Source organism: Anser anser (assembly GCF_964211835.1).
Source record: "Anser anser genome assembly, chromosome: 1".
Classification (NCBI taxonomy): domain Eukaryota; kingdom Metazoa; phylum Chordata; class Aves; order Anseriformes; family Anatidae; genus Anser; species Anser anser.
In genome coordinates, this window is record NC_139720.1 from 57670723 (window position 1) to 57695893 (window position 25171).

The 25171-nt window shown below is 45.0% G+C and overlaps 1 protein-coding gene across 4 annotated transcripts in view; it reads left to right on the forward strand.

Moving 5' to 3' along the window:
* SYN3 (synapsin III) overlaps window positions 1-25171 on the forward strand; it is a 235377-nt gene that overhangs the window by 150632 nt on the left and 59574 nt on the right. The window lies entirely within an intron of this gene.

The window sequence follows — 25171 nt, forward strand, 5'->3', positions numbered from 1 at the left end:
CCAGCTTCACACCTGAAACTGCAAACAAAGGTGTTAGTTGCAGGAACGGTCTCTAATGATGAGGGCAGCGTCCCAGCAGGGAACAAGCTCAGCGATTCCTGCCATGCATGTCACCATGCGGGTGTCAAAAGCGAGAAGCAGTTCCCCTGTGTGGGGATCCCAACAGAGATGGCTGCCTCAGCACAGGGTTTTTTAAAATCCAAATCCACTTTTTCAATGCTTTTGTTTCTGTATTCCCGAATTACTGCTGTATTGTAGCAGCAAGCGACCGCCTCAGTTAGAGCAGGGCCCTCCCACACAAGCTCACGGCCCAAGGCGCTAGAAGCTGGAGGATTTCTGATCTCAAGGACAGATCTCTATCTTCTCTGGAGCAAAAGGCTGCACTTCTGTTTCCTCACCCTTCTGGAATTTTTCTCCATAAATCATGGCTTACAGTGGGAGACAAAAGATGAGGAGATGGTAGGTCTGCAGTCGGGAGCGAGGAGGGTTCTGTCATTTGTTTATTGTCTCGCTCTTCCTGAGTGACGAGGAACGCATTCATCAAAGGACCCTTTCAGGGCTGCAGTGCGAGTTCCACACCTCATGGATTAACGTCAGCAGTGAGCAGATCAGTGTTTGATTTAGCACAGATGTGTGAAAGTAGTATTCTTTCTCCACTGAAGATAGAGGGGAAAATTTACAGTCCCTCTTCCCTTTTCCTTTAATCTGAAGGGCCTGAGCTACCCCTTCAGTTGTGCCTTTCTCTGTCCATTCAGCAAAGTGCCCTGGTTTCCCTTCCATTGCGAGCGGTAATGGTATCGTGCAGGAAGAGTTAATCTGTAACCAGATGCAGCGCAACTGGAGGTGACGCCAAAGAAAAAGGAACAGAGCAAACTTCCCCTGTTTTTCCTTCACACTGAATGAAAGAACCTTTACCAGGGAGCATGGGGCTACGACTATGATCTCACACTTTACTAGCAGAAGCTGGAAAAAAAAAAAACAACTGTCCTATACTGGCATAGTTCAACTCCTGATTTTAACTCAGTTTGTAGCAAGAGCAACGGGTAGCACACGGGGTGTGGGTGAGTGTTCTTCTGAAGGGGAGGCATGCAGCATGGATGAATGTGCCTGCACCCCACTGGGACTGCCCAGAAAGAAGAACTTCAAACGCGTATCAGAGGCAGCGATGAGAACCATGCAGAGCTGGCAGGAAGCGGGAAGGTGTTGAATGTACAGATATGAATCCGCACTGTATGTACGAATTATGTACCAGGAACAAAGCTATGAAGGTACCACAGCTTGAACATGAGCCCTGAGCAAGAGAATACCTCTCTGTAGCTCTGCTCTTAGTAATAGTGCCACCAAATCTTGCTCGGAGTTGGCCAGGGGTGCTGTGTTAGACCAAGTGCCCTGTTGTGGGAGTTTGGACTGCTCCAGTGCAGTGGTTCATCAGAAGTGCTAAGAGGCCGGAGAGATTCTGAACATCTTTGGTGGTAGCAGGCCTCTCCTCCCCTCCTCTTCTTCCCTCCAGTGACTGTCTCTTCTGTGGCAGACTGGTGGCTGAGGGACTGCTCCACATTCTTCCCATCTCCCAGTATCCGCAGCAGTGATTTTAAGTAGTGCTTAAAGTAGCTGAAAGAAGAAAATAAGGTCTCACCACACCAGCCAGGGAGGAAGAAGAGCTCTCCCTAGACACCTAGCTGAGGACTGGGAGGAAGGTGCTCTTAGTGTAAAGGTTCTGCAATGCACAGAAGGGATCTACAGAGGGATCTACTCATGGGATAATCCACAGAAAACAACTAACAAAGAGTCTGAGCAACAACAATTTCTACCAACAGAGATTTGGTTCTCCATCAGTCTTTTCTCAGCATCACACAGTATGAAAATTAGGTAGACGAGCATTTTATGTGTTTTCATTTAAGCTCTTTTCATGTTCTATAGATTTTAACCAAGCAGACTTTAACCAAAATCTTGCTTCCTTTGCTCTCAGTTCAAGTTCACTTTGCCATCTCAGAGAGTGTAAAGGGGAAGGAGGGATGGAGACCTGTTCAGTGCAGATAAGTCCTTAGTATGGGTATAACAGAAGACACTAATCTGGTCTCCTGTATCTCACTGCATAGCAGTGGAAGGTATACCTTCCAAAGGCAGTGCAAGTCTCTCTCCCACTGTTCAAATGAAATGATCTACTGCTGGAAAAAAAAAAAATCCTCCTGCGGATCCATAGTCACTTTTGTTTCAAGGAATTTATTTTGCCAAAGCAGCATCAGCACAAAGAGCACAGACCTGCCTCACGGAGGAGGAGGGAGCACGCTAGAAAGGGAAATTTTTACTTCATTTGAAATTGCTTTCCCCATCCGGAATAAATCTTCACCAATGAACATCATATATAATGTCAATAGTGACTTAGCCTAGGGGGGTAGTATAGCGTTAGCTGTGCATGGCTGTAAGCAAATAGCACCACAGAGAGTTGGCTGGAGGAAGCAAAATCTTATTCCCAGTGAACACAAGAGCATTTCCTTCTCCTCCCTGCAGAGACAGAACCCAGCTCCTCAACTTCGACAATGCCTCCAACTCCCCGAATGTGTTTCCACTAGTATCAATGTGATTAAACTTTTTTTTTTCTTTGAAAATATAGTCTGAAGGCAGATAGAGCCATTCAGTTATATTTGGAGAAAAGTCTTCAGAGAAGGAGGGAGAAGCTAATGCCGAAAAATAAAATATTCCGTCAGGCATTAGTGAAAAGGAGGAGGGAGGGCAGCTTGTAAAGCCATGCCTATGGCAGCGTGGAAGGGATCACTCTCAAAGGACTCCTTTAATCAGATTCCGCAGAAGATAGGCTCTCTCTCTGTAATTCACTCCATACCGTATTCAAAGGCCATATGCGCTGGTCACGTGGAGATTTACAGTCTCAAATTTACTGGCCTCGGAGACTCTCAAAGAATTGTGCAAGAAATCATGTTCTATGATAACCGAGGCCTCACGCAGCCGTGCTTTCTACAGACTGCTTCGAGCTCGAGATGGGACCCCTCTAGGGCTGTGTAAGCCCTTTTGGGGAAGAGGGAAGGAGAGAAAAGCGGGAGCTGCTGATCATTGCCATATGTGAGAAGCATCCCTGTCTGCACGTGGGTGTGATGTCCGTGTTATCAGAGAGGCCGAGCTCCAAATAGGCCCCGTTTCCTGTTTGCAGTCAGCAACTTGCTGCTGGAGCAGGAATCCCATGTCACACTGGACTGGAGTTACAAAAGAGGAAAACGGAGAGTGGAGGGGAAGGGGTGGGGGAAATCCTCTAAAATAGCAGCGATGTGAGCCAGAAGTCCTCAGAGGCCGCAGAGCAAGTGGGAGTGTAGCAAACAACTGTTTTCTTTCTTTCACTGGTGTTCCTCAGAGACCTCAGCACTCCAGTTCTCAGCTAATTTTAGCTGTTTGTGGCTGATCTGTTCCTAGTGTCCCTTTCCTATCTCTCACACACATTGAACCTTGGGATACTCTCTGTGGGCTGACAGATGACGTGAAAACCTCTAATCTGCAGGTCAAATATCAAAAATGAAGTGGGATCAGGAAACTGGAAGCACGATTTGTTTTTTTCCAAATAAGGGAGATATATTCATATTACGAGTTCTTAGCATACCAAGTCTGTGTTTTTTTTTAAGAACCATATGAGAGGAATGACTTATTCTTGAAAATTTTATGGCAACCACCGAAGATGTTATCATCCCATGGACACTGCCTTTCCTATGCAGACTATGACAGACGTGCTTTCATTACTTACTGGCACTGCTCTTCGGTAGGAAAACCAAAACCACATTGTCCCAAGCACTGTACTCATAAGCAACAGGCAGAGCGAGTCCCTGCCAAAGGGCACAGAGTACACATTAGAGAGGGTTCAAAACGAACACAGCAGCAATAAAGCTGTGATGCCAGGAGTGAATGAGCTTGCTGTGTGCGGTATTCATAGCGTAGGCGTGATGTTCACAGAAGTCTGAGTCTTACCTGCTTTGCGCTCCTGTGCTGATGTGCTGCCAGTGTTCTCCCATCCGTAAAATCTGCCCTACAGTCTGTGATGAATCTGATGTCCAGAGGCACCACAGGACACAGAAAGAAGGTGAAAGGTTTGGGATGATTCCTCTCATCTCAACCAAATTTACCCATAAACTTGAAGCAACAGGTGGGTCTGTTCCTTCCCCTAAATCTCCTGTGGATTCACTCCCCTGATCTCCCCTCCTCTACCCATACAAATCTGTAGAGGATTCTCTGCAGGCCCAAGGTATTTGCTCAGAGTGATGTATGTGTGGGACTGGGGACAGTAAAAGGGCCTGTGGACCCCTAAGGGATCTGGAAGAGAAGCTGCCTGTGTCAGAAAATGAAGTCCAGGGCCTAGGAATCAGCTCAAGGACCCTTATTTTCAGCTGATAGTTTTAAGAAGGCTTTGAGTCAGGTGAGGAATCCTTAAAAGACCTTGGTCCTGGGAAGCTGACTAGTAGCAGAAAGTAGTTATTACTGCCCTCAAGGACTGGAGAGCACTAGCCCTTGAGCTGACAGAGGGCAGATTTCTGTTATTAATTGGGCAGGTTGCCCTGGTTTTGCATCGGACCGGAAACAAGAGGCTGACTAGGACTTCTTGGACAAGACTGCCTGCAGCGCTCTGCTCTGGCTGGCAGGAAGCAGCAGTCTGTCTGCATGAAAACCAGACGTAGTGAGCTAGCTGCCCACGGCTCTTCTCCATGCCCCGCAGGTTTTTCCCAGGTGTGGTTGGGCTGCACAAGGAGCTATTTTCCACTCTACAGAGACCCAGCCACTGGCAATCGTAGCAAGCATCACTGGTAGCAGAGGTGTAGCACAGCCAGGCTGCTCGGAGAAGCCCAGCAGTGAGCAGAGCACTTGTAGGGGCACGGGGGGCATCTCAGGTTGGCTCTGTCTTCCCACAGACTCCCTGGGAGCTCTGCAGAAGCCTGAAGATCCTCTCCATTTTTAAGAGCAAAGTGGGCAGCTTGTTTCACTTTCAGAAAGTGATAAATCCTGTCCAACCCAAAGGAATGAAGAAGGGGAAGCCTCCCTCCCACGCACAATCTACAGGTTTCCCTAATAATCCCTGGACGGATGGACCCAGTCATGTGAGTCCTTGAAACTCTAGCCACTTTGGAGGAGCCACGGGTGTGGTGCCGTGGATGTGGCCAGCTATATGTGTTGCCCTTTACAGACAAGCTCACTGTCCTCCAAAGTCTGAGTATCAACAAAATTCTTCCTGTGGGGATTTCTAGCTCTGCTTGAGCCAGCTGTAAATTCCTTTGAGGCTAAAGACTAAGAAAACTGGAATCATGGGAGGACCTTGGTACAGTCCCAAAACCATTTCCACTGACCCTTCCCAAAAATATGGTTTCTCTGACCCAGGAATGCTAGCTCTGTAACAATGGCAGAGCTGAAGTCCTAGACCATTGGCATTAACTAGTATTAGCTCATTATTTCTGTGCACTCTGTCTGTCTCGTCTAATATGAAAATCATTCATGTGATTTTGAGATATGTCTCCCTCTGGGAAAGAGACCTTTTGTTCTTTCTTGTGTAGCACCTGGCACACAGGGGATGCTAGCATTTGAGTGGGGTCCTACCTCCATATAAACAAATAAAGTTAGTGGGACTCCTAGCTTCTGTTTACCACTTTCTTTTTGAGTTAATTATTTTGGAGTGAATAATCATAAAGCAGCTGAGTTATCACAGCAAAACTAGCAGCTATTTCAGCCTATTCTATTCAGCCATTCTATTTCAGCCATTCTATTCTATTTCAGCCATTCTATTTCAGCTATTCTATTCTATTTCAGCCATTCTATTTCAGAATGGTGAGAAGGGGAGAAAGCAGAGGTTGGCGAATAAATTATCATAGTGCAGTGGAACAGAAGCCAGGAACTGGTGTGAAGCGGCTGAAGCAGGAGGTGGCAGAAAGGTAACTAAATACACAGAGAGCTCCTCATTCAGTGCCAGCAGAGCTGGAAGAAAACCGTGTTTGCTCCAAGGCAGGTGAAGGCACAATCCTTCAAAGCCAGGCCAGCCAGCCACCCTGACCACAGGACCAGCTGCTGCCTTGCTTGCCAGACCTCCTGTTTTTGTGCTCTGTCCCCCCCATCTGTCTGTCTGTGTATGGGAGTGGTGCCCACCACTTGTCACCCTCTGTGTGAGCCAGCTGAAAAGTTTGGCTCCCCTACTTTGACAGGTTTCCTGCACAATATTTGTGCTTCCTTGCACGATACGCTTTCTTTTGCCAACACTCGCAGACTTCCCCTTTTAAACGGGGAGGTTCTGCAGGGACTTACCACCTCTTGGAGTGAAGGCATTCCCCAAAAGCCTTCCCCGTGATGTTGTGGCCCCAGTTGTCAACACTCTTCTCTCCAAGGAAGGAGAACGCATACCAGGCCCCCCTCCCCTGCCTGCGGTGTCTCCAAAGCATTAAAGTCTCCAGCAAGCAGCCAGCCAAAATAGCCACCAGCATTCAGGGAAGGGCATGTCAAGGGTGGGAAGGATGAGTGGCTACTAAGCATTGTGTTCCAGGCACGTTTGGCAGATGGTCCCCAGGGGACTATTAGATGCTGGCGAATGTTTGGGCAGCTTCTGGGCTACTTGCACTCACGCTGCTGATGGAGGGAAGGCAAAATGATGCGGCTGCTCCTACAGGCTGTCTTCCTTCCCACTGTGAGCAAACCGTGAGCAGAGCACGTAGCCCCACATCACACCACTTAAACACCCAAACTTCTCTTTCCTCTTCCTACCTGCCAAAGTAGCAGGGTGGGTGTTTCAGAGAAGTCTTCCCTCCAGGGCAAGAAAAAAAGGCAGATAAAGAACAGCCACTGCACTCATGCTCTTCCTCGTGTGCCAGACCAGACCCATGCGAATGATCGCATGATTGTGCTCGCGTAAAGTACACACAGGCATGAAGGGGGGAAGGCTGTCGGGCCTGTTCCCAGAGCCAGGGCAGCCCTTTGACACGACCAGACTTTCTTTTTTCTCCCCTCCAAGAGAGAGGGTGGTCAACACCACCCCTAAACTCACCTCCACCCCCAAACAGCTGCTTTGCCAAAGGGTGGAGAAGCAGACCTCCTGATTGAGGGTGGAGCAGCTTGAAGGGGAGGAAAGCAGTGACTTCACTTTATATTAAGTAACAGCAGACCAGGGCGTGCATCACTCTGAAAAACAAGATTTTGGGTGGAGGCAGGAGCTCTCTGCAGCATCTCGCACATGGAGCCTTCCCCTCTGTGGGAAAGAAGCAGGACACGCCATTCTGAAGGGGGAACTCGGAAAGTCGAAGCCGCAGTAGGCTAGACACCTTAATAATCTCATTTAAGGAGATCCAGCAAGAAAAGTGAGGCAAAAGGGGCCTTAAGACTTTCTCCCAGCAGGAATAGAGGAGTGTGGCAATAGATCAAGTCCCTGCGAATGGAATAGCATGGGAATAGATTCAAGTCCCTGTGAATAAGATGAGAGCGAAGGAGTGGGCCGGAGGCAGCGCTGCGGCCAGCCCTCAGCCAGGGCGAGGCCGGGCAGGGCAGCACCAGGGCAGGGATGGCCGTCTGCTCGCCCTGGAAGCTGGTCGGCCTTGGCTGGGGCACGGCACCGACACAGCTCCAAACACCCCGCGGCCCCCTCTGAGTCACGTCGCTGGCCCAGGCTCTGAAACCGATCTTGTCCCTTCCCTGCTGCCATCATGCTGGTTATTGTGTGAGTGGGGCAGTGCTGGCAGTTTTGAGACCAGTGAGGCCTCCTGCCCCGGACTGGGAGCTCTGTGTGGACAGGACTGAGCTCCTCCAGCAGTCGGCATCTGTGGGAGCAGAGGGCACTGGGTCCAGGTGCAAATACCAAGGGGGGCAATGGCAAAGTAGATAAAGGTGTCCTTCACACAGAGTTAGCTGCAAGGGGACTCCTGTTCTGGGGCTGGAAACAGCCTCTTCTCAGCCCTGTGCCAGCAGACAGGTATCGCGAGGGGCTGGATCTGTCCCCCCAAGTAATCCTGTCTTTTCATTTGAGTCCTGCCAGGCTGTACGTCAGCCTCAGGCCGGTCTGTAGCTGCACCTCCTCCGCCAGGACCTGGTGAGCTTCACTGGTCCTGACTACTGCTGAAGGAGTCCCTCAGGCTTAAGAGCACTCTGATGTTACAGCACATTTCAGGCTGTCCTCACCTTGACGAGAATTAAAAGCAGTCTTAGACTCCAAAGGCTGAAAAGGTAACAAACATTTTTAGACAGCTTATGCAGCTCTGAAAGCACAGTCTTGAGAGGGGCCATCAGAACAGACGCCTTTTCACAGGTGGCCATGGGCTGGCTGTAAAAAGCCTTCCTGATGGCTCAGGGCAATGCTGGTGGCATGATTACAGTGTACCTGTGGCCCTGCTCACATTGGGAACATAACCACAGCCACTTCTTTCCTCAGTCTTCCCGGGTGTAACTCAAAACAACTTGACACTGTCCTCCAGAGACATGGCACTGTCAGGGCCCACCTAACGTTCCTCTAGCTAGCACAGGTGACAAGGTACAGTGCATCGGTGCTGGGATGTGCTTCACATGTTGGGTATTTACCCAGTCTTACCAGAGCACATATGACCTGTACCAAAGACCAGGCTGCAGTGCTTGGACTTGTGCTGGAACTCATGTGAGTTATTTTCTATCTGGCTCCTACGCCCCTTCACATACTGCAACCCACACGTGGTGAGATGCAGTCAAGAACCCAGGCTCCGCTTAGCAGTAAAAAATTGCTAGGTTGTCAGATCTTCAGTCCCTTTATCTATCTTTTTCATGTAAATATAAATCGAAGCCCCAGTTTCGTGGTACCAAGCTCCCAACGGTTCCTCATGCAGACTTTCCCTAGAGATTCACCAAGTCTGCAAAGAACTCAAACAAAACAATAAGCCGGTTTCCTCACTCCTGCTTCAAGTGTATAAGACAGGGGAAAGAGAAAAAATGAAGGAAGCAAAAAGTGTACCTTTTCAGCCAGAGCTTGACTGGCAGCAGCAAAGGCAGAGTTCAATTTCTAAAGGTCACCAATAGACATAATTTTGTGTTCCTGCTCCCTACCTGAGAAAATTAAACTGAGTATTCACAGAGCTCTACTTTCTTGCTTCCAAATAATAAATAGCTTAGCAGAACAGCACTGTTTTGGAGAAAAAGAACAAATGAACATAAAATAACAGGCATCCACCAGGATCCCTTTCCTAAGAGGTACTTAGCAAAGCTCGCTCTCATTGCTTGCTGAAGCACCACTACAGCAGACCATTGCTTCCCCCTGCTCTAGAAACGCTCAGAACAGCTGACAGTTTGGGGCCACCACCAAAATTCATATTATCCTCATTTTTATGATAACATTATTTTTGCATCTTACACAAATCCTCCCATGTGTGATAACAGGTAAAAATTAAATTTGTGGGTATTAGACCTGCCTCTAGGTTTTTTCAGCTCCTTTTCTCTCCAACAGAGGCCAGCAGAGCAGTCCTTCCTTTCTAGCACTCAACCCTTCCGGGTCTCCTTTCTGGCAGGTCAAAAAGGAGATAAAGGAAAAATGGTATTCAAGTTTTTTGTGTCTTGCAGTCAGCCTCAGCATCTCATCAGAATTCACCAAAAGAATATCCTTATATATCCTATATAAGCCTCAAGACAATACAGTTTATAACAATTTAAGATCCTAGTGTTGTATCTGTGCTGCAGGTGAATGAACTCAGGCTAAGAGATGCCAATGAGCTTCTGACCCATTCCCAAGCTTTACTGCCCCTTCTCTGTTTTCTTAGGGCAGGCGAAATTCCCTCCGCAGACCGGGTCATTAGTAACACTAATGACAGGATGTATCATCCCTGCCTGCTGAGCGTGATTCACAGAGTCAACATGGCCCCAGCAGCTGAGAGGAACAATGCAGTGTGTTCTCAGTTACTCTTTTTTGGCTACGCCATCGCTGGAGCCCAGCACAAGGGCAGTTATGTCATAGCTATAGGCTTAATGTGTGAGTAACTTGTACAACACTACAAGCTCCCTGTGATCTATTACTTCCACATTAATATAACTTAGGGCATATATACACAATTAGTTGTGAGAGCCAAGAATAAGTCATTTGGAAGAGATTATTTTATTTTAGGCTTTTAACAAGAATGCTTCTCAGTCCCAACAGGCTAGTTCTGGAGAGGTAGTACCTAGCTAAATGTCGAGCTATATAATTTAGTCAAGACCTTGGCTTTAAAGACAAAAGTTTGGAATGTAGAAATGGGCAGACTAGAATCCCACTAAGAAATAGCTTACATTTTTTCTGACAATTAGACATTGTTGTAAGTATTTACATAAAAAAAAAAAAAGTAAGAAAAAGCTCTAAGGCAAAGAAAGAAATTATTCCCAGCCATTTTCAAGAAAATTACTTTGAAGCCTTTCGTGCACTTGTGTTTGAACAAAGCTTTTCTCCATTTAGCTTCTGAGTGGAGAAGGGGGGGGTTATTCCTTCCTTTCAAAAATGTGTTATGTGTATTTAGTGGTCTGTCAAAAGAACTAGCGCAGGAGGGGGCGTAGGGGCTAAGCATATAGCGACATTGTAATCGGAGGCCAGTCAGCGGGTCACGCAGGCAAGCTCTGACTAGCTCTCAGCTATCTCATGCGTGTGCTGATAACCGTAGCCACGGAGTTCAGGGCAAGCTATTAGCCAGCACGCTGCCCCAGGGACCAGGCAGGTTTTGCAGCCCGAGCTCGGAGCTGCCACAGCTACGCTGCCGGTAGCACCCTGCTCAGGTAGCCCCAAGTCAGCACGGATGGGGCTGCGTAAGCTGCTGTCAGCTCTCTTCACGGATAGCTGCAGCAGGGTGACTGGTCCCTGCTTTATAAAGCTTTTCCCTGATGCACTGCCAGGTGGTTGCAGGTATCTCAGGTGGCAAGGCTTGGAGGTGTCCTCTGTTTCAGGTGCCTTCCATCGTTTGCTGAAGGAAGGTTAAGCCAGGATTCCTTTGCCCAGCAAAACAGGGGAAGCCCTGAGAATTCATAACACAAAATTTTATCTCAAGAGAAAAAAACAGAGGCTTGTGTGTAGAGGCTTGTGTGTAGAGGCTTGTTGAACTAAGCATTCCTGTAATAGTTTCCCAACGCTGAGTACCGATGGGACAGTCACACACTTTGCTGCATGTTCCCAACAGGCTGGAAGCTTTATCTCCTGGGCAGGCTGGGGCTGGAGCACTGCCAGCCTCCCTGGGGACCGGCTTTGGCCCTGTAGATGCCTGTGCCTCTGCAGTGGGCTGTGGATTGGCGGAAGCTGGTGCAAAGCTGCCTGTCCGATTATATTTGTTGTTCTGCAAAAGGATTTAGCTTTTTTTGCTGGTTATTACTGAAGAAAAATCCTAAGCTGCTGCTTTAACCTGTGTTAAACCTTTCAGGGGGTGAAAGAATCTGGCTCCTTTCCTTCCAAGATGTAAACATGGAGGAGAAACCTAAGAGAAGGCAAAAAAAAAAAACCAAACAATTAAAAAGTTTTAAAATACCATTTTGATTACAGTCTTTTTACCTTACAATAAAAATAGAATAGATATTTTTAAATTTTCTGTGCTAAAAGGCTGCTACATCAGAAGCATTACTGAAGTTAGCTTCCGAAAAAAATCTGATGGCTCATTAGCCACCATCTCAAACACACTCCAGCTCCCACACGTACCTGCTGTCTCCTCGGGGATGTGCTAGTAAGCTCATCCAGAAGGGTCTGTAGAATATAAAGTTGAGGGGAGATGTTTGAGACTTTCATATTTCATAATTCAATCCTGTACAAACAAACTAAAGGCAGCCAAATCAAATAAACAACTTATTCCAAAACAAGATATCTGTACACAAGATTTGCTCTGGTTTAATTGAGTTTATGGCTGACTATTAGTTAAAACAATAAAATGTTATCTGTAGAGAAAATTTCAGGTCAGCAGGGACTTGTAGGCTACAGAAGATGACTGTGAACGTATAGCGTGAGCACAAGAACTGCTGAACTACTGCTACAATTGCAGGAAGGGCCCTTACAAAGGCTGCCACTGAAGTTTTAATTTCCCTTCTGTGAGACCTGCAACGTAGATCATTTCTCTTACAGGATTCCTGCCTCCTTTCTTCAATTAGCAAATTAGTATCTCATACTTTGCTTTATCCTGCTGCTCAGCGGATAGACCTAGATCATCTTTAATACACAGGATTTAAACCATGCTCCGAGAGCAGAATTACTAAAACCCACTTTGAGTTCAAGGCTTTCAGCAAGATACCATATCTAGCTGCTTCAGAAACATCAGCAAATTTGTTTTCACAGCACCGCCGTGGATATTGTGTATCTTGTAGACAACAGGCTGCCTACTGAAAACAGTAGAGGCAAAAGATTTGGAGTACCTGATACAGAACAACAAGGACTTGGGTTTTCACAGTTCCTAGCATGCTGCAGCACTTTATATTCCAAGCACAAAACCCAGATGCAGTTGTGAGCTCTCGGTCCCTTTGCAAGCCAGCTGTGGTTCAACCTTTTGGGGCTCCAGCTGCAGCATCGCTCCAATGACTTGCACCCTGCCACCAGAGCCTGCGCCTTCCCACCCCTGCCCTGCAGCACATCACACGCTGTTTGCAGGGCTGTTCTGCAAACAGGGTTGGGAAAACGATTTATATTAAAAATAACCCTTCTGTGCTACCTGCTTTCCTTAATGCACAAGGCAGGGGCTAATGCAGAGAACTGTTCTGATGCTTTCACAGCCTCAGAGCGGTTGCCTCCTGCCCATGGAGCCAGGGAGCGCCCTGACGAAACAGTCTGTGCACTTGGAAATGAAGGCTGCATCATAACCCATCTGCACAAACGTTGCCTGGGTAACTTTAATCCCGGATTTCCTAACTTTTTGAGCACTCGAGTCCATAGCCATTACAAAGTTTTTATGCAGGCTTTTTGTGTGTGATACGTGTTCTCATTTAAAGTAAGCTGGAGCATAAGAAGAATGAGTAAGGGAGGAGATAGCTATCTGGGCAATGCCAAGGAGTGGAAAAAAATGTTTGTTCCTTGCTCTTTATGCAAGAGTATTTGGAGATAGAATTTGGAACAATTACCAGCAGAGGCTCCCCACTCGCAGAAGCTTGTTGTTAACTCCAGAACTGAACTGTGTGGTGGTTACTCACTAAAAATCTTCCCCATGCAAAGTGGTCTCTTCTATTGGGAATGAGATGGTTACAGTGAAGTTCAGCTCAGTGTCCTTCCTATCCTATGACCACTGCAAACAGGGAAATCAGTAACTTTGTTGGACATGCACAAGCGTGCATGATGGGCTTTGCTCCCTAACACTGCCTAGCAAGTTCCTTTTCTCTTGTAAGCAGAAATACATAAGGAAGGTTCCTCTTCAAGTATTACCATCACTAGCTCAACCACTGAGCTTCACCAGCTCATTATTTCACCTTTAGTGCAGATTTGCATGACCGGAGCAGCACAGAGACAACTGTTAGAGGGGCCAAAAACCTGGCACAGAAAGATTAGCTGTTGTGAAGTACACTGAAATAATAGACTCATACTCCATCTGGGTCATCCTTAAAATTGTCTTTTCTGGCTTCCTTTCTTTCACCGCATCAGATCTAAGCTCCTTGATCTCAGTTTTTCAGATCAGAGTATCTCTTTCTATTCCCAGTACTATCCCAGTCTACCTTTGGTTTGATTGTCTACAAATTCCCTCTCTGGTTTACACATTTCTTTGTGCTGTGCTGCTTCCTCATTTCCAGATTCCATGGGGCAGACTCAGCCATGGCCAGCTAGCTCTACTAAGGGTCCCGTACAGCAGAAAGTCACGGTGGGGCATGGATTATTGAGGCAAAGTGAGAGCAAACCACATTCTGGAAGATTATCTGCCATTAGCAGAGATTACGAATGTCCACGCTAATCCAGCAGCATACCAATCCTACCTGTTCTGAGCCATGACACTTCTTGTAGAGCACAAACTGCAATTTTTGGGAGGCACAACCAATGGTCCTTTCCTCAGACAAATTCCTACTGGGTGGTAGCCACATCACCAAAAAGGAATCATCACACACAGGAGATTTTTAATGCTTTTTCTACCTGGAACAGGTAGCTCTTATTTCCTACACAATAAGCAGCATTCTCATTCCCTTAAAAGCCTTGACCAAGTTTTCCACACCACTTACAGCATGGATTTTCTCATTATCATATCTGTTCTTACAGTCTGCAAGATACCGAAACACAAGCTTGATACTTAAGTTTCCTCTAATAACCTCTTCTCCACAGATATTTTGGTGTTAGCGATAGTAATAACCATAAAGATAATAATGATAATATTAGGAGTAATGATTACTATAAGGTGAGTGGTAGAATTACTTTTGAAATCAGGCTTAAATTTGAACAAAATGTAGTAATATCCCTTCTGGAGAAGCCAGAAGCACTCTCCTCTTGCAGGATGAAAGGAGCTGAGGAATGTGCTGGCTGGCACTGAATCCCTGTCCTCTTGGGCCTTTAATGGGTTTCCTGCTCCTGTAGGTTCAAAGAGCAATTACAGTCTCCGGCAAAAGTACAGCAAATGGAAAACAGATTCTTTGGCTCCCCCTAAAATGCCAAGAGAATAAGTAACCAAAAGATGCAGGACTTGAAGTCACTTTATTGCAGTAGTTTATTGAGCTGAAGGGAAATTTCCCTCCCTGCATCCCTGAGGCCAGAGGAAGTCCCAAACACAGGAGGTGGGTGGTAGGAACCCAGTGGCAAACCCATGTTCATACCCATCTCCTTGGAGGGGCTCATGGGGGGGCCAAGAGATGATCCTGGACTGCTACAGACTGCACGGCAAGCTGCCTCTGGGGTCCAGCTCCTTCACCTCTCTGCTGGGGGGTTGTTTCGTGCCTTTGAATCGGCTGTCAGAGAGGAACAAAAGCGAGGCCTGGTGAAAAGGGGAGGACAGCAAGGGCAGGGCAGCTTCCTTCCTGACAGGAAGTCATTATGAGGGTATATGGAAGTATATTTCCAGCACAATGCAGCTGGATAAGCAGATAGAGGCCGAGGAACCAGCCTTAGATATCATGAGCCCGACAGTGGCAACGCTTGCTACCTCACCCGGGGATAACAGCCTGTGCAGAGGAGGAAAGTCATAAAGACAAATAATGGGATATGGAAGAAAAAAGGAAGGGCCCAGGTCATTCAGACCCAGGATAATCCTTTCAGAGAGCTGCTGCATGTAAGCACCACAGCGGGTTAATACTCTGGTATTTCATCAAGAGAAACTAGTGGGCATGAGAGCTGTGAGCTGCATACTAATCTCTTGTGAGGGCCTGCGTAGGCCACACAAGATGGCCTCCAACAGGGCAACACGGCCCAAGTGCTTCTGCAGGGGTCTGCGCAATCAAGCACTGAAGGCTAAAAGTGAAATCCACAGGTAAAGCAGGACTGGATTTAGGACTGGAGCAGCACATTTATTTTCTTTTTCTTTCTTTTTTTTTTTTTTTTCTTTGATAAAAGTATAGTCCAGGGTTAATTAACAGAAGGTAGTAAACATACATTGTGTGTATAAAAGACAGTTCTCAACTCTTACACCTGGCCCTGAAAATGCTTTCCCATGATCAGCAACACCTTCAATATTAACGCACCACAGCACTGGCATGTTGTGAGCAAGGCTTCTCTTCCATCCCTGAAAAGAGCTGGTGCTGTACCAGTAGGTTTCTGATCTAGTATTCAGTAAACTATGCTGTACAGGGGAAATTAAATAAGTCTGCCTGAAGCAAAAAGCCCTTCAGGTTGCTTTGCATCATGTTTCATTTCTACCTCAGATTACTTGAGATTAAATCCTATCACTGATGACAGAGAGAAATAGCTAGTAAGGCAGCACATCAGCAATAATCCCAATTTTATGCTTGAACAAGGATGCTCAGTATCCAGTTACAGTACAAGTAGGTCACCCAGCTGGCTTCGCAACCAGAGAAACTTCTCCGTTCAAACTTAACTTTGGGCACCGTTCTGTTGTATGGCACAAGGATGGGATGTAGCTCAACTCTGCAGTTTCTCAGGTGTACAGGGGAAACTGTACACTCATAATTACACAACTGTGATGTAATAATTGCTGAGGATTTCCTTGGTCATCTTGTATTACAAATTGATGCTTCCTCTAGTTTTCCTTACTGTCTACAGAGGAAGAAGGGATCCATTCTCTCCTTACCATATGTATGTGTAATTCCCCTTAAGCTAACAGGAACCAAAAAGAAATTGGACCCTAAAGAGGAGGGGTAAGGAAGAGATGAATGAATAAAAGACCCCTTCATAAGAGCTCTGACCTGGACGTGTGGGGTGGTTTTTGTCTCTGATCTCCTGCTGACAGACATGGACTACAGGCATAGAGCGTGGATATAAAATCTCTGAATCCAGAGTCATGCACATTTGAACAGGGAACATTTTTGGTTTGGCCCCCTCTTTTCGCACCATGAAGGATTTGCAGCCAAAACAAAATTAAAGACAGATTGATATAATTTGTTCACCTTTTGAAACTGTTCCAATCCATCTGGGGTGGCAGGGAGAAGGCTGTTGTAATTAAATGTTATGAAGGAATGCCAAATATTTCTCCTAGAAGAGGATCTTTTGAGTCAACAGGTTTGGACAACACAAGGTGAAAGTGACCTTTTCCTGCTACAATTTGATCGGGTCTCTAGGCACAAAAGCAGAATGGGACGGAAAAAACAACAGCTTTGGAGCTTCCAGTACAAGAAAGCCGCTTTGTCCTCCATGAATACTTAGTGCTAGTTTGAACATGGTCTTTCCTTTATCATCCCCATACTGCCACACAGCAGTCTTTCCGATGAATCAATATTAATGGATTCCAGAAAATTCCTCCAGTGCTGCTTTAGAAATGACTAGTAATGGTAAAGCTCTATTACCTTCTGGACTCTTCACTGCCAAGGCTGAAACAAAGGACTTCTAGGTTGGCTGAAAATCAGCTGGACCACCAGACTGAAAGGGTAACGATGATCAAAGACTTGGCTTTGCTCACAGCCAGTAATAAGTTATGTACTCCAGAGGTTGGTCCTGTGGTCCCTGCAGTTCAATCATCATGAACAACCTGTATAACATGGATGCACACCCTCAGCCTGTCTGTGGAAGATGCAAACTTTACAACAGCTGTATATATATAAATATATATGCATAACATAATCTTCAGCTGAGAGGGGCCTCATACACGTACGGACAGGGCCAACAAAAACCTCATGAAGTCCAGTAGAGAGAAATACAAAGCTGTGCACCTGAGGTGGAATAACTCCCTCCATCCCTACAGGCTGGGAACCAACAGACCAACAGCCCTGCAAAGGATCAGGAGGTTACAGTGGGTACCAGCCTGAATGAGCTGGCAGGGCATTGTCACTGTAAGGCAACTGTGTACTGTGCTACAGTAGAAGGAGCATGGCTGACAGCTTTGTGGAAGTTATTTTCCCTGTTGTCTGGCACTGGCTGAGTATGCATTTGACATACTGTCCAGCCTGAAGCCTCTCCATTGTGGAGGGATGTGAAACTTGGAGAATGTCCAGCTGAAGTCTACCACAATGGTCAGAGGTCTGGAACACATCAGCAATGGTATGTTGAGGGATCTTGGCTTGTGTAAGCAGGTGAAAGGAAGGCTCATCTAATAGCCTACAACTACCTGAAGGGTAATTATCCAAACATAACAGATCCACATTCTCCTCAGTATGATCAGATGATATAGCACAAAACAATGGCTGCAAATTGCAGCCTGGGACATTAAACTAGACATTAATAAAAAGTTTTCCTGTGAGGGTAGTGCAACTCAAACGCAGTGGTCACAGAATATTCAGTTTTGGAGGTATTCAAGACAGGTATTCAAAGTTAGAGCTGACCTGGTCCTGTGGCAATAGTACTTTGGTGAGCAGGTGGCTGGACTAGATGACATACAGCTGCTTCAACCAAGACCTCTATTGTTCTGTGTTTCTTTACAGATTCTTTACAGTCAGTAGTTTTGACAAGGATATTAACCAAAATTCACTGGCCAGGTAGAGGCATGTCCTAAGACAGACTTGCATCACTGCATGCGTGACAGCCATTTTTTCTCTACACTATGGTGAGCAGCGTTATAGTTGGGTTTCGTCATGCTCACCACCATGATCCCCACCGTTTTTTTCTGGCTATAGGTTGGCCATTGATCATGCTTAGGTAGAACTTAGGGTTAGAATATGTCCTCATCAGAAGTAATATTGGGATCAGCCACACAGTCAGCATGTCTCTAACTGGTCTTGGTCAGAGACAGCCTCATCAGGCAGTAAGGAGGGATTTTAGCAGCTTACACTTAACAAGCCAAGTTTTGTTGGCAAGCTCAGATACATTCCTTATGAGCAGAGGCACATTTTACATTTTATTATTGGTCCTGACAATCTATAGAGACATTTCCAGGGGTAGCCAGCCAGACAGAATGAAAAGTTGCTGCCCCAAAGATCCCAAAGCAAAAGGCCAATTGGCTTCAAATATTTTGCCATCTAAAACATCTTGAGAGACCCATGCCTATGTCCCATACTCATGCAACAAAGTTCACTTATTCAGGTGTCAGAAACAGAAGAATCATTCCTTCACTCTGACAGCTAAAATGCTAAAGCTATGCTGTCTTTTTACCAGCCTATTTTCTTTATCACAGACTATCCTGTGAGAATCCCAGCTACATACACAGAACAATGACAGCCAACTATCTCTACTCTGGCAACAGCCAGATCACAGCCCACATTTGAGTCAATGACCTCTTAGCTGAAGAGAGCCGAGCAGTATCAAAGGAAAACCCAAACCCAAAGTGTTACATCCTCACAAAGAATGCGATGATTTTACTCCACTGTTCATGACTAATGAATCACAAGGATTCAGTGAACCACCAGTTAATTTGTAATAATATTTGTGAAACAGAAGAGGGACAGTCTTGTGGTTAAGGCTGGACTGACACTCAGGATGTCTGGGTCCAATTCCTAGCACAGATTTTCCTTTGTAAGCACTGGCAGGCCACTTCAGCTCTCATCCTCAGTTCCTTGCCTGTAAAGTTTTCACTTTCTTTGACTTTTTGTCTGTCTGATCTGCTTTAGTTCTGAAATATTTCTGTAGTTTCTGACATCCAGGAAAGTAGAGAATATAACACACATGATGTAATGAATTGTGCTGTGAGCTGCAAATAGCTCTAAAATAGCCCCCAGGCTGTATGTATTCACTTCAGCCAGCTAACAAACATACATTTGAAGAAACCAGCCTGGACAAGTGAATGGTTAGCAAATGGAGACTACATTCAAAAGTAATTGTTCATAATGAATTCTGCTAACTGCCTGCTGCTACTGTTACCACTGAAATCAGTACCAGCACAGATATCTTTACTCCCATTTCATATAAACTCAATTTAAGTGATGGCACAGTGTTTATATCACCTTACAACAACAAAGTTGTTTTTTTTCAGACCACCAAACGTGGAACAGGAATTTTATGTTTGACATGTTAATTTTTTTTTCTTTCTAAATTGCAACATTCAAATGCTTATCAGTAATGTCTCCCAGGGCTGATACCTCCAACTTTTAACAAGAAATAGTTTTAAAATTGAGCCTAGCACTGATTAGGTTGCTTTCTAGCCTGAAATTTTTAGAGATTGATTAAAACATCAAGAGACAAAAACAAACATGGACATAATTATCTCTGTCTTGGCTGCTTAATTTCAGAAGAACTGTCTAAGTAGGTCTAGATTGAAATAAATAAAATCAAGTATAATCAGGTGACATTTTATTCACTGGACTCTTTGGACCCAAGACTGAAAGTGCATGGATCCCAAAGTATTAAAATTAAAAAAAATAATCTACCTGCAGAGTTCTACAACCTTACAAACATGTTAAAAACTGTCCAGAAAAACACATTAATATACAAAGGGGATTTAATTCATAAATAATGCCAGACTCGTGCACATGCCTGGAATTTATGAGAGAATGTGGATATGTATGGAAGAGGGTACTAAAACCCTGACAGAAAAAGAAGTCTGACAATAGAGGCTTCTGAATTCCTATCAGAAATGCAATAATGGTGAAAACCATGATAAAAGGTATACAAGTTTTCACACTAACCAAGAAAAGTAAGACAAAGTGCACTAAGTCCAGCAATCCAGTCAGGTGAACCAGCTTTTTCCCACATCGAAAATAATCTTTGTGCAAGCTAGGCATCCTTCATTCTTAACTGGGCTAAACTGTGGGTTGGAGTTAGTGGGACAGTTTCTATTCTGGGAAACAGAATGAGCTGGAAAGGTCTTGAACAGTATAAAAGGACAGCAGGACCAAGGAACCCAGTGGAGCTTTGCCCTCTGCAGAAGACAATAATGACTGAATGGAAAAGAGCTGCACATGCATTAGCTCTGCCTGCGACACCCAGAACAATACTGTGGTGTGCACTTGTCATAATGCTGGTCATTGTGCCCAGCAAATTATGGCTGTTCATTATATTTCACTCTGAATGCAGTACTACTACCAAATTCAGGGGTCTGCGTTTCATGTAGCTCTGTGTAGTTAAAACCCACAAATCCTGAGGGACAAAGGAATAATTCCTTAGGGAATTCTTCAAAATTAGTGGTGGGAGGTGATAGTCTCAGTGAGTTTCCCAAGACTTACTGCAAGAGGTTGAGGAAGGCTCACTGAGCCTTTGACTGAACACTCCAAACTCTGGAGAAATCTAGAAATAACACGGCCTTGGCAATTTTCCAAGTTTTACCAAAATCTGCAAGGGCTTCTCAGTTGACTGCTCTTCTGCATCTTAAGAGCGGATGAGGACTTTTTCTCTGAAATCTCTGTAAGCCATTAGTAAGGTAAATATTCCTTGAAAGTACTCATCTCCCCCTTGTCACAGTTATATTCAGAAATGAAGTCACTCCTAGTCATTAACCATCCCTACAGGTTACTGCAGCTGGCCACCTGCCTTGACTTTGATGGACACTTCTATTCTTCAGTAACACCTATGCTTTAACAAGAACATACACAGCCTAGAGGCACATATATAATCCATTCTGTCCACAGAAAACACTTGTGTTTTTTTTTATAAAAAAAAAAAAGCTACTGCAATCCACCTCCTAGACTGGATTTTCGTGACAGCTATTGCCTAAGTTGAGGGTGTTCCACTCTTCTTTCGTACATTCAAGTAGTACTGGTTTGCCCGGCTTATCACCTGTAATTGAAAACTATAGTATCACTCCTCTTTATATAAGGACTTAAAAAAATATCTTAAGTGCTCCCATGATAAAACCTAAGACATCAGCTGACGAGACTAAAGACCAATTACTCCTGTTCAGTCCCTTCCCTGGTGGTGGCAGGGGACACTACCCCTGTCAGGCCCCCTCTCCTCAGCAGATGCTGAGACAGGTTTGCTATACCCTTTAAGCTTCAGCTCACAAATGAAAACCTACCTCAAATAAAGATAAGTTACATTACATGACAGTTATTTGTTGGAAAACTGGCAGAGTACATATACCACTTGTCACAAAGCTTACTCGCAGCTTCTGTGCTTGCACCAGCTTTTGAAAAACACTTATCAAGGCTGGCATCGAACGTAAGACCCTACTCCTTTCATTCCTAGGCTGACCATTTATGCTCCCCAACTGATTTTAAGTCCAATTCCTCAAATATCAGAAGAGTATCAGAAGATAAACAAATACAGCAGAGGACCAAGACGGGGAACAGCCTTGCCCAGCTAGCGATTAGTCATCAGAAATTAGACTCTGTCAGAGCAGCATTGTTTTGGCTCAGGCTCTGAAATACACAGCGCAGCAGTCTGGTCAGTGGTAGGCCCTCATCCCGCCTCGAATGTAAATACATGAGGCTTCTTTTTTACCACATGTTTAGGGAAGCATCAAGAGCTCTTGGCAAGCAACAGGAAAGAGATTACTGAGAGGCTGCTGGCATGCTCCTCGAGCTGTCATCTTATGCCCTGAGTGGTTCTGGGTACACACACTGAGTCACACATACACACAGAGTTACCAGTCACCAAACCTTTGTTTTGGCTGAAAAAAATAAATCAGTTATTCTTGGCTGGAGAGTTCTCCCTCCCTCCCTTGCTATAGCTGCTTGTGTCTCCTGCTCTTGTTGCTTGTCTCCTGCTCTCCCTCTCCTGCTCTATAGCTGCTTGTGTCAAGGCAGCCTCTCCCTCTGGAGAACCTGACGTCCAAACTCCGGGACAAGTCTGTCAGGGAGCACCAAGAGCTGGGCTGCTCCTTAAAGGGCGGTGAACCAGGAGCCATGAGGAAGCCTTGCCAGCCAGGCCTCAGTCTCAAAGGGCTAGAGAAAGGTGAACAGGACAGACTCTAAGATGGTGCCCAGGTCCAATCAAAAGTTCAGATCAAAAGACAGAATTGTCTTGATGAGGAAAACCTGCGGTCAAACCAGGAAGTCAATCTGTAGGTCAGGGATAGGATCAGGTCCAGCAATCACTAGGCAGATCCAGACAGGGACAAAAATAAGCCGAGAGCAGTCCATAGATTGAAGTCCAGGTCAAGCAGTTCCACAGCCAGGCAGGATCATGGCTATATCCATACTGGAAACCACCACTCCTCCAAAATAGCTCATGTACTGAGACAAAGCCCAGGGCTGAGCTTAAATAGAGCTCCTGGGCCCCATGGGTGTGGGCTCTAGGTGAGGATCATCAGGGTCATTAGTGCCATTAGTGGCTCAGAGCCCTGACAAAATGAGAAGCTCTATTTGGTCTGGGATCATCTTGTATTTACATACTGTCTTCCAGGTGTTAACTCCTTACCCACATGGTAACTGACATCTCTCCTTCAACACAATCCACTTCTCTAATCTTACTTCCCTCCCTAACCCCTACTGGGACAATTTTACCTCTCTAAATCCAGACATGGAAATCCCATTGGCTTTCTCCTTCACCATTTTCCAGTCTTTCCCTGTGACTAGCATTAGACCTGCAAATGATTGAGAATAAGATGCTAGTTTTTATGTCATTTAGACAGATTTCTCCTCAGCGTAGGTTCAAAGGAGATACATGTGAATTAATGTCATGCTGCAGTTATATATTTTGCTATGCTACATTTTCTTTTCTGTGTCCAATGGAGGACACATCAGCTAATAAACTGAGAGATATTGTCGGGCTAAAAACTCGAGATTGCTTTGGAAATGCCAAAATTGGGGCTGATTGTACAACTTTATTTGCCTCCTTTATGCTTATGTATCTATGTGGCAGTCCTTGATCGCTGGATCACATGCTGTTTTTTATCACAAGATTTCTGCCTTATTTAATACCATTCTTACTGAATTAGCTGGTATCTCCTCATATTTTTTGTCCACTATTCTCGTGCTATTCAGCTGCTGCCCTGAAGTGAGAATTCTTTTACCCATGAGCATTTCAGTGGTTCTCATCACAGAAATTTCACAAACAATAATCAGTGCATACTCACATCTCTTCCAGATAAGGGGAGATTATCAGCCTCATTTTCTAGACAAAAAAATGAACAAGTAAGAGATTAAGTTCAAAAGTATGTAGTATATTTGAATGTTTTAAGTGAGATACCTTAGACCCTATTTTTTCTGCCTGTGTAGCACTATTTAACATTTTATATAATCATAGAGAAGTTTTCCACTGACTTCAGCTGCAACCATGACTGCCTGGCACTTGGATTAGTAAAGATAAGGGCTGTTAGGTCACAGTCTGACTTCCTGGATTTTACAGACCTGTATATACATTTCACTCAGTTAACCCCGTAATTAGTCCAATAATTCAGGATCAACCAAAGTATAAAGCAAGTAGTTCAGGAAAAAGCAGCTAGTCTCAATTTAAAGACCTCATGAGATAAAGAGCTGATGATTAGCTTGGGTTGATTTTTCTGGGGTGATTAATTACTCTCACTGTTAAAGCTTATGCCAAATTTCTTGTCTGAATCTGCCTAGCTTCAGCTCACAGACATAGATTCTTATTTTACTTTTCTCCACTGCATTAAAGATTCTTTTTACACCTGGTATTTACTCCGCAGGAAGGTATATGAAACCTGTATTCAAGTGTCTTGTCAAAAAGTTTTGTAAGCACCTCTTTGGATAAACATGTTCTTCAGATCTTAAATAATTTCAATTGCTCTTTTCACACCATCTCCTATTTTTAAGTATTTCTATTTTTTTTATATGTAAACACAAGACCAAGATGTCATTTTCAGGGGTTAATTGCAGCAAGATATAAAAATTGCAAATCAGTTTCCAATGTTTCAATCTAAAAAGGCACTTTTTTTTTTTTTTGAGGGACAAAAGCCTACTTCCTACAGAGAAGTGTGATTTAAGTGATTTTCTCAGCATTTCGTATGGACTTTTAGGCACAGTTAGGGACAGAATCCAATTCACTAAGATGCCTTTCAAATGCCTTAATCCTCAAAGTGCCCTTTCTTTTTCTGCTACTCCCTGACTCATAATTTATGCATTTTCTGACTTTTGGAAGAAATGAAGCAGGGGTCCTGCAAACAACCTCCTCCTTAAGTCTGGATTTAGCCTCAGAGCAGGTCCACCTGATGGACCCTTCTGAAGGAGACCTGTGGAAAAAATAACCCATGGTCATATAATTAAAGACTGATTCATAATGCTTATGTACAAGGAAGGAAACTGAAGGTTGCATCTCCTAACATTTGGGTGCTTAACTTTTTGACCTTAATAAGGTTCTTTTCACATGATATATGAGCATGACGATTCCTAGGTTTACCACAAAGCAAACTGAAAAAAAAAAAATTAACACACTCCCTCTGGCAGCCATACATTAGCACTTGTGTGACTCACCAAGGCTGGCACCTTGACCTGCACTGCATGAAGAGCAGGCACACGTTTACATTTGTTACCTGTGGCCGTACAGACAGCTTCACAAATATTTTCTGTGAGGAAAGAACTTTCCTCTGAAGGGAAAAGGTCACAGTGGAGACAGGCTTTCCTTCCCTCCAGTTCATCCTTATCTTCCTGCAGCCATCTGTATCAACCCTGGCTCCTTAGCCAAGTCCCATTCTCCTCAGGTAGCTGGCTTTAAGATCCACCCTTCTGTTTTTCCTTCCTTCTCCTAAACATCTTGCCCATGCAGACCCCATGTTTGCCACCAGTGCCCTGGCTGGTGCATTTATCCCTGACTGGCTGTCCTTGCTGCCTCCCCTCCCTGCCAGTAGTCTGCCTTCATGCTTATTTCCTCTCTTGGACTCCCTCCCCATGGGTTCATTCACAGTGTACCCTTTATTTCAGTCTC